The 13,738-nt window shown below is 38.0% G+C and overlaps 1 pseudogene; it reads right to left on the reverse strand.

Moving 5' to 3' along the window:
• Positions 1 to 4,661: 4,661 nt before the first annotated feature.
• Positions 4,662 to 5,881, reverse strand: LOC127490953 (large ribosomal subunit protein eL36-like; annotated as a pseudogene).
• Between the last annotated feature and the right edge of the window lie 7,857 nt (positions 5,882 to 13,738).

A 13,738-nucleotide genomic window follows, 5' to 3' on the forward strand; every position in this document is an offset into this window, starting at 1 on the left:
AGAGTACATATCCCATAATTTCTTTATCCACTCTACCGTTGATGGGCATTTAGGTTGGTTCCAGGTCTTGGCTATTGTGAATTGTGCTGCGATAAACATTAGGGTGCAGACCGCTTTTTTGTTTGCCAATTTAAATTCCTTTGGGTAAATCCCAAGGAGTGGGATGGCTGGGTCGAACGGTAGGGCTATATTCAGGTTTCTGAGGAATCTCCAGACTGACTTCCATAGTGGCTTGACCAGTTTGCATTCCCACCAACAGTGGGTTAGTGTCCCTTTTTACCCACATCCTGCCAGCATCTATTATTGGTAGATTTCTGAATGTGAGCCATTCTAACCGGGGTGAGGTGAAACCTCATTGTGGTTTTGATTTGCATTTCCCTGATTGCTAATGACCTTGAACATTTTTTCATGTGCCTGTTGGCCATTTGGATTCCCTCTTTTGAAAAATGTGTATTGAGGTCCTTGGCCCATCTCTTAAGTGGGTTGTTGGTTTTGTTTTTGTGGAGTTTCTTGATCTCTTTGTAGATTCTGGTTATTAACCCTTTATCTGTTGCATAGTTTGCAAATATTTTTTCCCATTCTGTCGGTTGCCTCTTCACTCTCCTGACTGTTTCTTTTGCAGTACAGAAACTTCTCAATTTGATTCAATCCCAGTAGTTGATTTTGGCTTTGACTGCCTGTGCCTCCCGGGTCTTTTCCAGAAACTCTTTGCCTGTGCCAATATCTTGAAGGGTTTCTCCAATGTTCTCTAGTAACTTAATGGTGTCAGGTCATAGACTTAGATCTTTAATCCATGTTGAGTGAATTTTTGTGTAAGGTGTAAGGTAGGGGTCTTGCTTCATGCTTCTGCACGTGGAAATCCAGTTTTCCCAGCACCATTTATTGAATAGACTGTTACAATGCCACATGTTGATATGCTATGTCTGTTGTTGCTAATTGTCTCCCTCCTCCTTAACTCCTGCTAGAATCTGAGTCCCATAAGAGGAGAGGTAATTAGGATAGCTACAATCAAAAAAGACAACAGAAAATAGCAAATGTTGGTGAGGGTGTGGAGAAACTGGCAGTCTTGTGCACTGTTGGTAGCGATGTCAGAAAGTATAAATGCTATGGAAAATAATATAGGGGTCCTCAAAAAATTAAAAATAGAATTATCATATGATCCAACAATTCTGCTTCTGGATCTATGTTCAAAAGAAATGAGTCTTTAAGAGATATTTGTATACCCATATTCATTGCAGCATTATTCACAATAGCCAAAAGGTGGAAGCAACTCAAGTGTTAAGCATCAGATGAATAGATAGAAAAAATGTGATAAATGCATATAACAGAGAATTATTCAGCCTTAAAAAAGGAAGAAATTCTAATATATGCTACAACATGGATGAAAATTCTGACACATGCTACAACATGGATGAATCTTGAGGATATCATGCTAAGTGCAATAAACCAATCACAAAGGACAAATATTATATGATTTCTTCATACAAGGTTCCTACAGTAGTCAAATCCATAGAGACAGAAAGTACAATGGTAGTTTTCAGCATCTAGGTAGAGGGGAAAATAGGGAGATGTTATTTAGTGGGTATAAAGTTTCAGTTTTAAAAGATAAAAAGAATTTTTGAGATTGGCTACACAATAATGTGAATGTATTTAACATCACTGAACCATACACCTAAATATGGTTAATATTGGGGTTGGCATTGTGGCACAGCAGGTTAAGCCACTATCTGCAACACTGGCATCCCATATAAGTGTCTGATCCATTCCCTGCTAATGCACCTAAGAAAGCAGTGGAAGATGGCCCAAGTCTCTGCCATCAATATGGGAGACCCAATACAGAGTTCCAGGCTCCTGGATTCAGACTGGCCTGGCCTTGGTCATTGCAGTTATTTGGGGAGTGAACCAGCAGATGGAAGATGGTTTCTCTCTCTCTCTCTCTCTCCCCTCTCTAACTCTGCCTTTCAAATAAATAAATAAAACTTTTAAAAATGGTTAATATGATAAAATTTATAATATATAAACTATACCATTGTTAAAAAAGAAAATTTTTTTAAAAGTAAGGGCATTTATCTGTTCATTACTGATGGAATACAAGTACCTACAAGAGTACCTTGAAAAAAAAAATCAGTGTTCAATAAATAAAAACCAGAAACTTCAAGTGTGTCCTCAAAGGTAGCAAGCAGATAGGACCAGACTGAAAACACAGCGTTTGGAATTCTCTCTCCAAACAGAGGGTGTGCTACCTTGGGGCAGAGTAGATAAATCTCTAAAAAGACTTGAGGGATACTGCACAGCTGGCTGATATTGAGCAGTGTAGTCTTTACCTGGTATAGGCAAGCCAAAAAAGGTTACAAATCTGAATAAGGAAGAAGTAAAAATACAGCACAGGGCTGGCATTGTGGCATAGCGGGTATAGCTGCTGCCTGCAATGCCAGCATCCCATATAGGCACCAGTTCAAGTCCCAGCTGTTCCACTTCCAATTCAGCCCTCTGCTATGGCCTGGAAAAGCAGGATAAGACAGCCCAATTCTTTGGGCCCCTGCACCCGCATGGGAGACCCAGAAGAAGCTCCTAGCTCCTGGCTTTGGATCAGCGCAGCTCTGGTTGTTCAGCCATTTAGGGAGTGAACCAGTGGATGAAAACCACTCTCTCTCTCTCTCTCTCTCTCTCTCTCTCTCCCTCTCCCTCTCCCTTTCTCTCTCTCTCTCTCTCTCCCTCCCTCCCTCCCTCCCTCCCTCCTTCCTCCCCCTCCCTCTCACCCCTGTCTCTCTATAACTTTGCCTTTCAAATAAATAAATCTTAAAAAAAATATTTTAAAAAATACAGCACAAAAATGTTTCATTCTTGGGGGAAAATGAACAAAATTTCTATCAAAAAGAAAACTTAAAAAAATTAGAAGCTTTCCTTGCATTTAAAAGAAAAAAACAATGACAAAAAATTATGACAAGGGAGATAATAGAAGTAGAGGAAATAAAATAATAAAACACAACAGGTAGATAACTTAGTTAAAAAGAAATCAAAACAGAGACAAAACAGTAAGGAAAAAGAATGGTACCTTCCAACTGGAGAAGCAATATGACTTTAAGAAGATTTTAAGGATAACTAAACTACAGATACCTGATTTCAAATATCAGTGAAAAAAGATGAACACCTAGACACAGTCTGGAAAAGTTTGTAACCCAAGAATTTTAGACCAGGAAAGTCTAAAGTTTTAAATACAGAAGCAGCAGGAAAACATTTTCAACCAAGTCTTAAAATATGCCACTAGCATTATTCTGGTATTAAAACACTTGAAAATGAATTTCAATTGATGAGACTTCATACAAAGTTGACAGACTAGCTCTGGGAAAACTGCTGCTAAAAGGACAATGGCAAGTTCTGCGACTGGCTAAAAAGGCGATATGTCTAAGGGGTAGGTGTTTGGTGTAGGATTAATACACTTCTCAGAATGCCTGCACCTCACAACTCAGAGGATTTACTGAGTTCAAAGCCCAGCTCCACTCTGGATTCCAGCTTCCTACCAATGTGCATCCTGGGAGGCAGCAGGTGATGCCTCCTGTAGTTGCGTCCCTGCCATCCACATGAGTGACCAGGAGAGAGTTCAGGGTTCCCGGCTTCAGCCTGGCCCAGCCTGAGCTGTTGCAGCATTTGCTGTATAAATCAGCAAATGGGAAATCTCAAACTCTCTCTCTCTGTTTCAGTCTCTCACTCTTTCACTGCCTTTCAAATAATTAAATAAAAATTTTAAAAAGATGTTTAAATGATATTTGCAAATCTTTTTATAAAATAATGCAAAGGACAGAATTATTCATGAGAAAAAATAATCTGATGTTAGACACAAGATTATATTAATAAAATACAAGAAACTGAGGGTAAGAAAATAAAAACATGTGCACACTATGTATAAAGGAAAAAAACAGTGAAAAATATAATTTCATAGTTGATTATAAAACTTAAGACTATCTGGGGCCGGTGCTGTGGTGCAGTGGGTTAACACCTTGGCCTGAAGTGCCAGCATCCCATATGCGTGCAGGTTCAAGACCTGGCTGCTCCACTTCTAATCCAGCTCTCTTCTATGGCCTGGGAAAGCAATACAAGATGGCCTGGGACCTTGGGCTCCTGCACCCACATGGGAGACCTGGAAGAAGCTCCTGGCTCCCGGCTTCAGATTGGCACAGCTCCAGCCATTGCAGCAAACTGAGGAGTGAACCAGCAGATGGAAGACATTCTCACTCTCTGCCTCTCCTCTCTCTGCGTAACTCTGGCTTTCAAATAAATAAATAAATCTTTTTAAAAAATTAAAACTATCAATTATAGAATGTTTTGGAAAACCTCAATAAAAAAATCACTACTCTGTTTAAAATGCATCTTCTAAAATAATATTTTAAAAATAAAAAACACGCACCAGAGCTACTTAAGCTGCTGCCTATAGCGCCAGTATCCCATATGGGTGCTGGTTTGAATCCCTGCTGCTCCCATTATGATCCAGATCCCTGCAAATGCATCTGGGAGAGCAGCAGAGGATGGTCCAAGAGCTTGGGCCTCTGCACCCACGTGGGAGATCTGGATGGGGCTTCTGGCTCCTGCCCTGACCATTGCAGCCATTTGGGTAGAGTGAACCAGTGGATGGAAGACCTCTCTCTCTCTCTCTCTGCCTCTCCTTCTCTCTGTGTGTAACTCTGACTTCCAAAAAAATAAATAAATATTTTTTAAAAAAAGAAAGAATAACCCTCCATTCTCTCACTAATGCTCATGGAGGCTAAAATACAATAAAAATCTCCTTTTTACTTTTTTTTCTTGCTTATCTTTTCTTATCTTTTCTTTTCTTTTTTTAACTCTACTAGTGAGGGCCTGGAAAGGTTTATTAGCCAAGGGAGAGGCTCAGGCCTTCTTAGTGGCTGCTTTCCTCATGATGGCCTGAAAGCTGCTCAGCCCCTCCCACTTCCTCTTGGCAGGGATGTGCATTCCTACACTTTTCTGGATGACCTTGAGGGCCTGTTTGTTGTTGGAGACCTTGAGTAGCTCCACGGTGCTGTGCTCAGATGGGGCAAAGCCCCATACCTCCCAGATCATACCCTGCAGAAACTTGGTATGTATGGTGAGCCATGGCTGTGCCTCAGCCTGGTCACGTTCTTGGTGATCTTGTGACCTTTGTTGAGGACCAAAGTCATGGGATAGCACAGAGCCATGGTTGCTGCTTTCCAATGACTATCAGGGCAGAAGAATCAAAAATCTTCTTTTTCATTAATATGTTGGATTCTTTCAATATCCCCCACTTTATCCCCCTAAATCCATTTCTAGAAATCCCATCAAAGTGATCTTTTGATCACTTTCAGCTCAAAAATATGTTCATTTTTTTCTTCTTAATTTCTGCATTGATTCCACAGTGCAAAGGGAAACCACAAAGGTACTTCAAAAAGTTTGTGCAAATTTTTAATTAAAAGATAAGTTTGTTTTGATGCAAAAAATTATAAAATCAGACATATGAGGGATCTTCAAACAATTCATGGGAAATGCATTATGAAAAGCTATGTCTGGACAGCTAAATCATGGACTACTCTAGCTTCCTCACCCTCAGAGGTGATGCCCATACAGCAAGTTGATAACTTAAGGCATATCTATATATTCCTGTCTATAGTTGATTAGAGAAAAGTTTAATACAGCTGGACTTAAAAAAAAAAAAAAGACAGCTGGATTTTTTTATAAATATTGAAATGGGCTTGGTTTTATTTTGGAAACTCTAAATGTCACCAGTTGATCACCAAAGGCAGTCATCAGCACTCAGACAGACAACGTCTTTCCTAAAACAGTCAGCAAGGAGTCCTGCATTCCTGGTGGACTCAATAAAGCCTGCTCATCAATTTACTGACTCAATAACACATTTTCCATTACTTTGTGTCATCAATTTAAAATACCTTTTATTATTTTCTTATTTAAGGCAAACAAATTTCATGTATTTCATAAATCCAGATTTAAGAACATCGTGATACTTTCCACCCTACCCTCCCTCCCACCACCAAAAAAAATTTTAAATAAATAAATACACTTCATAATAAAAAAATAATGCAAAGAAAAACAATGAGATATAAAAATTAAAAACATACAACAAATATAAGTAATATTAAAAAGTTTAATAGTATGTGCTAATATGTTAAATTCCACTATTAAAAGATTAAAATTTCAAAATTAAATCAAAGAAAAAATCCAATTATAGTCCTCAAGAGACACAAATAAAGTGCCTTTTTATGTTAAGCAACAGAAAAGGCAAAGTAAGTATTGCTGCAAATATAGTTTTGTAAAATTTTGTTCTATATCTTTGTCAAACCAATGGTAAAGATTGATATACTACTAAAAACATGATATACTACTATAGTTTTAATGATCTGTGATTATTTTAATATTTACTATGCATGAGTGAAAAAAGACAAAATGTATGAGATAAACACAACTTCTGAAAGTATAAATACAAACTTCATATCAGATTAAGCAGATTCTATTTTTAATTTTTTTTTTTTTATTTTTTGACAGGTAGAGTTATAAACAGTGAGAGAGAGAGAGAGACAGAGAGAAAGGTCTTCCTTCCATTGGTTCACTCCCCAAATGGCTGCCATGGCCAGTGCTGCGCCGATCCAAAGCCAGGAGCCAGGTGCTTCTTCCTGGTCTCCCATGTGGGTGAAGGGGCCCGAGCACTTGGGCCATCCTCCACTGCCTTCCCTGGCCATAGCAGAGAGCTGGGCTGGAAGAGGAGCAACCGGGACTAGAACCCAGCGCCCATATGGGATGCCGGTGCCACAGGCAGAGGATTAACCAAGTGAGTCACGGCACCAGCCCCTTAAGTAAATTCCAAACAAAAAAAATTAAACATGACAGTAATTAATATGTTGATAAAATCTAGGCTTTGTAATAAAGATTTAACTGTTATATTTTAGTCTATGTTCTCCCAAAAGAACACAGGACAAAGGCTTAAGCACCAGGACACATGGAACGTTAATTACAAAAATAGACATCTCCTGCACTAAAACAAAAGTTGACAAATTTCAAAGGATATGAATCACGCAAAGTAAGGCCTCTGACTACAGTGGAATGAAGTCTGAAGTCAAGAACAAATAATAGCAAGAAAATTTTGATATGCTTGGAAATTTAAAAATAGAAGCACATTTCAACTCATAATTGAAAGAAGAAATTACTAAGGAAATGAGAAAATATTTTTGTTTGAATCATAAAAATATCAAAATTTGAGGGATATGACTGAAGTCATATATATATTTGAAACAAAATATAGGCTGAAAATCAATAGACAAAGCTTTCAGTCTCAAAAGTCTGGCAAAGGAGTGGCAAACTATACCTAAATACACACACACACACACACACACACACACACACATATATACACACACAAAGAAGACAAGAAAGTAAACAGCAAAAACTAAGGAAATTGGAATGCAGGATGTCATACAGAGTCTCAAGGAATAGAAGTGTTCTTAAATCATACACATAAATTCCAAACAAAATCGGACAAAAAGTGGTAGGTTGAGTATATTATAATTAGGAATTGTACTTATCAAAAATACCATTAAGATTATGAAAAGGGAAGTTCAGAGAACATGTTACAGCAAAACAACCGGCAAAGAGCTCATACTCAGAAAAAATCAATAAGAAAAAGACAGTAAAACTAGTAGAAGACTGGACAGGAAATTTGATTAGATACTCAGAAATTAAGAATGTACCTCCCTAAAGTTGTACTTATGAAATGCATGAAGTTTGTATGCCTTAAATAAAAGGTTTCTTTGGAAAAAAAAAAAAAGGAATGTCCCTCCTTCAAAAAAGTAAACATATGATCAATCTTACTAGTAATCAGAGAAGCTTCAATTCAATCAAGAAGATACCACAACACGTGCACAAAGAATAGCTATAAATAACTGTCCGTGTCCAGGTGTTTAGAAGTGTGATGATGTTGGACATCCTGCCAGGAGGCTGGAGAAAGTGTGCATGGGCAGGGCCACTCTGAAACGATTCATACTGCCTTGCTGAAGCTGAATCCATGAAAACTCTCTTACCAGCAATTTCACTCCTAGTAATGTATACTCACATGTGTCAAGAAATACATCTTAAAACTTCATAAGAGAGTTATTCATAAATATAAAAAAAACTAGAAACAAACCATTTAACCCTATTTCACTATTTATCTATCATCTACGCATAAATCCCAAAGCTGGAGAGACCCACTAACCAAAATAAACCATTAACAGTCAAATGAACAGATAAATGGTGGTATGTTCATGTAATAGAATAAAAAATAAATTGTGCTATATTCATGAGATAAACAGCAATTAAAGTGAGCAAACTACAGCTATACATAATGAATCTCACAAAGATAATATGAAGCCAAATCAGCCAAAAATATACTTCATTATCCCATTTATGTAAAGTGCAAAACACAGACAAAACTATAGTGTTCAGCTCCCATATGCAGGTGGCAAATTTAAAAGGAAAAGCAAGGAAGCAATTAACATAAATATCAGGATAGTGGTTTATTTTATAGAGAAGAGAGGAGAAGCAACTTGACAGAGGCAGAGAGGCCATTTCTGAAATATTAGGAATATTCTATTTCTTGAACTGGATGTTAGACACTTCAGTGTTTTCTTTGTGATAAGTCACCAAATAGTACTAACAAAAATTAGAAAACAAACAAAAGTCAGAAATAAAAATAAAATGTAAAGCAGTTCATATGGGATGTAGCCAAAGTATCACTCAAGGGAAAATTAATTTGAATCAATGTTTTACTATTAATCAAAAACATATATATAGAGAGAGAGATAAATAATATATAAATATATATTTGCTACACCTGAAATTCAAATTTTAACTCTAAAATATAAACTTCAGGGGTAGGCATTTGGCCTAGAAGTTAGATGCTGGTGTCCTATCTCAGAATGCATGGGTTCGAGTGCCAGCTCTGGCTCCCAGTTTTAACTTCCTGTAATGCAGACCATCTACTTGCGCAGATGATGGCTCAAGTAATTGGGTCCCTGCCACCCATGTGGAAGACTTGGATTGAGTTCCCAGATCTCAGCTTTCGCCAGGCCCTGTCCCCACCATTGTGCACATTTGGGAAGTGAAACAGTGAGTAGGAAGGCTTGCACTCATTCTCTCTCTCTAACTTTTTAAAATATTTTTAAAAGACATAAACTCCAGAAAATCAGAGAAACCATGCAATAATCTATTTAACATATTTCTTGAATGCCTCCTATATGTTTGGCACATATGAATGACCCAAAACAGTTTGGAATGTTTATATTATGAAAAGACTATTCATGAATTTCTATTTTTCCACCAAAATACTTACCTTTTAATTCCATTTCCACAAAATTTTGAAGACTCCTTATATAAATTAATACAAATATAAGCAAATAGGAATGATTTAGAAACTGAAAAATAGAAGAATTGATAAACATATCTAAAATATGAGGAGTAAGCAAAGTAAAATAAACATCTCCCTGTAGTTTCTCATATATATTAGCTATATATATATATAGACACACACACACAAGCACATTCCCCCTTCAGAGTTGGTTTGCCACCATAAACAGGCCATAACCAGTTGATTAATTAGAGATACAGTATGTATACTGAAGTACAGTAATATAATCTGCATTACGTGGCATATTACAAAAAAGCCAAGAGTTCTCTATCCCTCACTATAGTCATGCCCTTTGCAATGTGAATATTTGACCTCCACCATTAAGAGATTTAATCTACTTTGACTCAGTTCTGGCCAACAAAAGGTTTCAGAGATGAGCTTATGCAATTGCAAGCCTAGACCTCCCAAAGTCTTACCCACTTCCTCTCCTTTTTGGAACCCACCATCATCATGAGAGCAAGCCCAAGGTGCATCTTCCAGGAAACGAGAGACCACATGGAATAAAGATAAACCATCGGGGCCGATGCTGTGGTGTGGAGGGTTAGGACACCGCCTGCAGTGCCGGCATCCCATGTGGGCGCCGATTTGAGAGCCGGCTGCTCCACTTCTGATCCAGGTCTCTGCCAAGGAAGCTCCTGGCTCCTGGCTTTGCAGCCAACTGGGGAGTGAACCAGTGGATGTAAGACCTCTCTCTCTCTGCCTCTCCTCCCTCTGTGTAACTCTTTCAAATAAATAAATTAATACTTAAAAAATAAATAAATATCTCACTTCCCATGTTGGATCACTCTCCCCTTTATTTATTCTATCGGTTAGTGTTTGCAGGTACTAGACTTGCTTATGTGCTCCCTTTGACTCTTAGTCCTTTCATTATGATCAATTGCGAACTGAAATTGATCACTTGGACTAGTGAGATGGCATTGGTACATGCCACCTTGATGGGATTAAATTGGAGTCCCCTGGTATGTTTCTAACTCTACCATTTGGGGCAAGTCAGCTTGAGCATGTCCCAAATTATATATCTCTTCCCTCTCTTATTCCTACTCTTATGTTTAACAGGGATCACATTTCAGTTAAATTTCAACACTTAAGAATAACTGTGTATTAATTACAGAATTAAATCAGTCATATTAAGTAGAACAGACAAAAAAACTACTAAGAGGGATAATGTATTAAGTTGTTCATTAACAGTCAGGGCTATGCTGATCAAGTCACCGTTTCCCATAGTGTCCCTTTCACTTCAACAAGTTTCCTTTTTGGGGAGAGTGATCCAACATGGGAAGTGAGATACTCAGCAGACTCATAGAATGGCAGATGCCCTAAATAGCACTCTGGCCTCAGAATCAGCCCTAAAGGCATTCAGATCTGGCTGAAAAGCCCATGAGAGTATTTCAGGCATGGAAAGCCAAGACACTCTGGCAAAAGATCTCTGTGAGTGAGATCTCAGTGAAAAGAACAGGTCTTCAAAGAAGGAGGTACCTTTCTCTGAAGGGAGGAGAGAATCTCCACTTTGACTATGACCTTGTCTAAACAAGATAAGAGTCGGAGAACTCAAGGGGCTTCCATAGCCTTGGAAACTCATGACTGGAGCATAGGGAGATTACTGATGCCATAGACAGGAGTGTCAATTGGTAAAGTCAACAACAGGAGTCACTGTGCACTTACTCCTCATGTAGGATCTCTGTCATTAATGTGCTGTGCATTGAGATTTAATGCTATAACGAGTACTCAAATAATATATTTCACTTTGTGTTTCTATGGGGGTGCAAACTGTTGAAATCTTTACTTAATGCATACTAAACTGATCCTCTGTTAAAAAAAAAAAAAAAAGAAAAAGAAAAAGAAAAGAATAGAAACTATCAACTCCCAACTTGACTCTCACTGGGATTAAACATGACAATAGGTCTGATCTGATTTCATCATCATTAAAAAAAATCATCTATTATTTTTCACTTTATGTTTCTGTGTGGGAGCAAACTGTTGAAATCCTTACTTAATGTATACTAAGCTGATCTTCTGTATATTAAGATAATCGAAAATGAATCTTGATGTGAATGGAAGGGGAGAGGGAGTGGGAAAGGGGAGGGTTGTGGGTGGGAGGGACGGTATGGGGGGGAAGCCATAGTAATCCATTATTCGTACTTTGGAAACGTATATTCATTAAATAAAAGTTAAAAAAAAAAATACTTGACCATGAAAAAAATAAATAAATAAATAAATAAATAAATAAATAAAATAAAGATAAGCCATCTGTACTGAGGCTACCTTGAGCCACCAGCCTGACTGGCCTGGCAGCTGAGTGCCCAACTGACTGACATCAGAAGAACCTACCAGCTGAACTCAGCCCAGATTGCCAAATCATAAAAATCATGTTGATTTTTTTAAGGCACTACATTTTTGAAGTGGTTTCTTACACAGCAAAAGCTACATGGGACATGGCTGGTTCAGAGCTAAACAAACTATGGTCTGAAAATAGGAAGATGTGGTAGCCTTTTTCGAGTTGATTAACTATTATCATAGGAATGCGTGCTTTTATGTATCCTCAAATCCTATGTTGTTGTTGCTTTTTAACTGATTCTCACAATCTGTGCTGAAAGCAAAAGTGTAAGATCAAATTCAAAGGTGGGGCCAGCGCTGTGGCTCACTTGGTTAATCCTCCACCTGCGGCTCCAGCATCCCATATGGGTGCTGGGTTCTAGTCCCAGTTGCTCCTTTTCCAGGCCAGCTCTCTGCTGTGGCCCTGGAGGGCAGTGGAGGATGGCTCAAGTGCTTGGGCCCCTACACCCACATGGGAGACCAGGAAGAAACACCTGGCTCCTGGCTTCGGATTGGCGCAGCTCCGGCCGTGGTGGCCATTTGGGGAGTGAACCAATGGAAGGAAGACCTTTTTCTCTGTCTGTCTCCCTCACTGTCTATAACTCTACCTGTTAAATAAATAAATAAATAAATAAATAAATAAATAAAATTCAAATGTAAAGCAAGGAGAAAGCGAGGCTCCTGCTTGTGACATTATCAGGGCAAATAGGGAAACATTTGAATTTGTTTCGGACAGAAATATTGGTAAATAAAATTTTTATTTTTAGTTTGCAATAACAAAATGTACCTGCAGCATTTGCAGAAATAAAAGTAAATAAACCTTTATTATTGACATTTCTCTAGGAAAAATAACTTATTGTGGGTCTGAAATTCTAAGTCTTAACCTTCTTTCATCACACTTAATGATTTTTTTCACAACATAATCTTAGAAATGCCATGTTTCCAACAATATGATTATGTTATACCTCCCAAAAAAATGACTATATATGGGAATCAGGAAATGAATATGAATTTTTTTACAATTATAAATGAGTTCTGTTTTACTTATAATAAAGAATTAGGGATAATTTTATGCTAATAAATTTGAAGTCCTGAATATAATAAATTTGGCCATTTATGGTTTTCTAAAGAATTTTTGAGAAGTTGGAAAACTTCAGCAAATATTTAATTATGTAAGAAACATTTTTTAGAAAGAAATAAAGCATCTATATTTGTAGGTTTGGAAGTATCAGAAACCAAATTCAAACAAAAGGAATTCATCAAAAGGATAATGGGCATCCCATGTAAGTACAGGAATGAGAGGTGCTTCCTAAAGCTGAGTCCAGACCAGCTGGGGTCAGGTGCCCACACACTGGTACTCTCTCCAGTTGTGTCACTATTTCAAGGTGTTGGATTTTTCCTGTCCTTCACATGGCAAGGATCCTAGTCAGCTATAATTTCTGGTTCCTCATCGTATGACTCTCACAATCTAAAGGGGAATTCTTTCAGTTCCCTTACTTTCAAATCAAAAAATTCCTAGGAAAAAACTCATCGCTATAGCCCAGGGAGCAGAGTCCCACAGAGCGCATATGGCCACTGGGAGCTCACCAGTACACAATGGAAAAGGGAAAGCTACTACACACTCAGAATGAATTATCTGCAAGAAAGGAGCAAAACCCGACTCTTCCAAATTTTCAAATATCAGAGAATTGTCAAAATAAACTCTTTCAAAGGATACAAAAAGTGATAAAAGACTACCTCCTTTATTTTTCCAAGTTAGCAGAACTGAACACCAAAATTAGAAGAAGAAATTAAAGCCACAGGGCACTTTCACATATTAGTATACTTGCAAAATAACCAATGAAATATTTCAAAGATAATTTAAAGTTAAAATATAAAAAACATGAGAGGCTGGCACCGCGGCTCACTAGACTAATCCTCCGCCTTGTGGCGCAGGCACACCAGGTTCTAGCCCCGGTCGGGGCGCCGGATTCTGTCCCGGTTGCCCCTCTTCCAGGCCAGCTC

The sequence above is a fragment of the Oryctolagus cuniculus genome, chromosome 11, assembly GCF_964237555.1.
Source record: "Oryctolagus cuniculus chromosome 11, mOryCun1.1, whole genome shotgun sequence".
Classification (NCBI taxonomy): Eukaryota; Metazoa; Chordata; class Mammalia; order Lagomorpha; family Leporidae; genus Oryctolagus; species Oryctolagus cuniculus.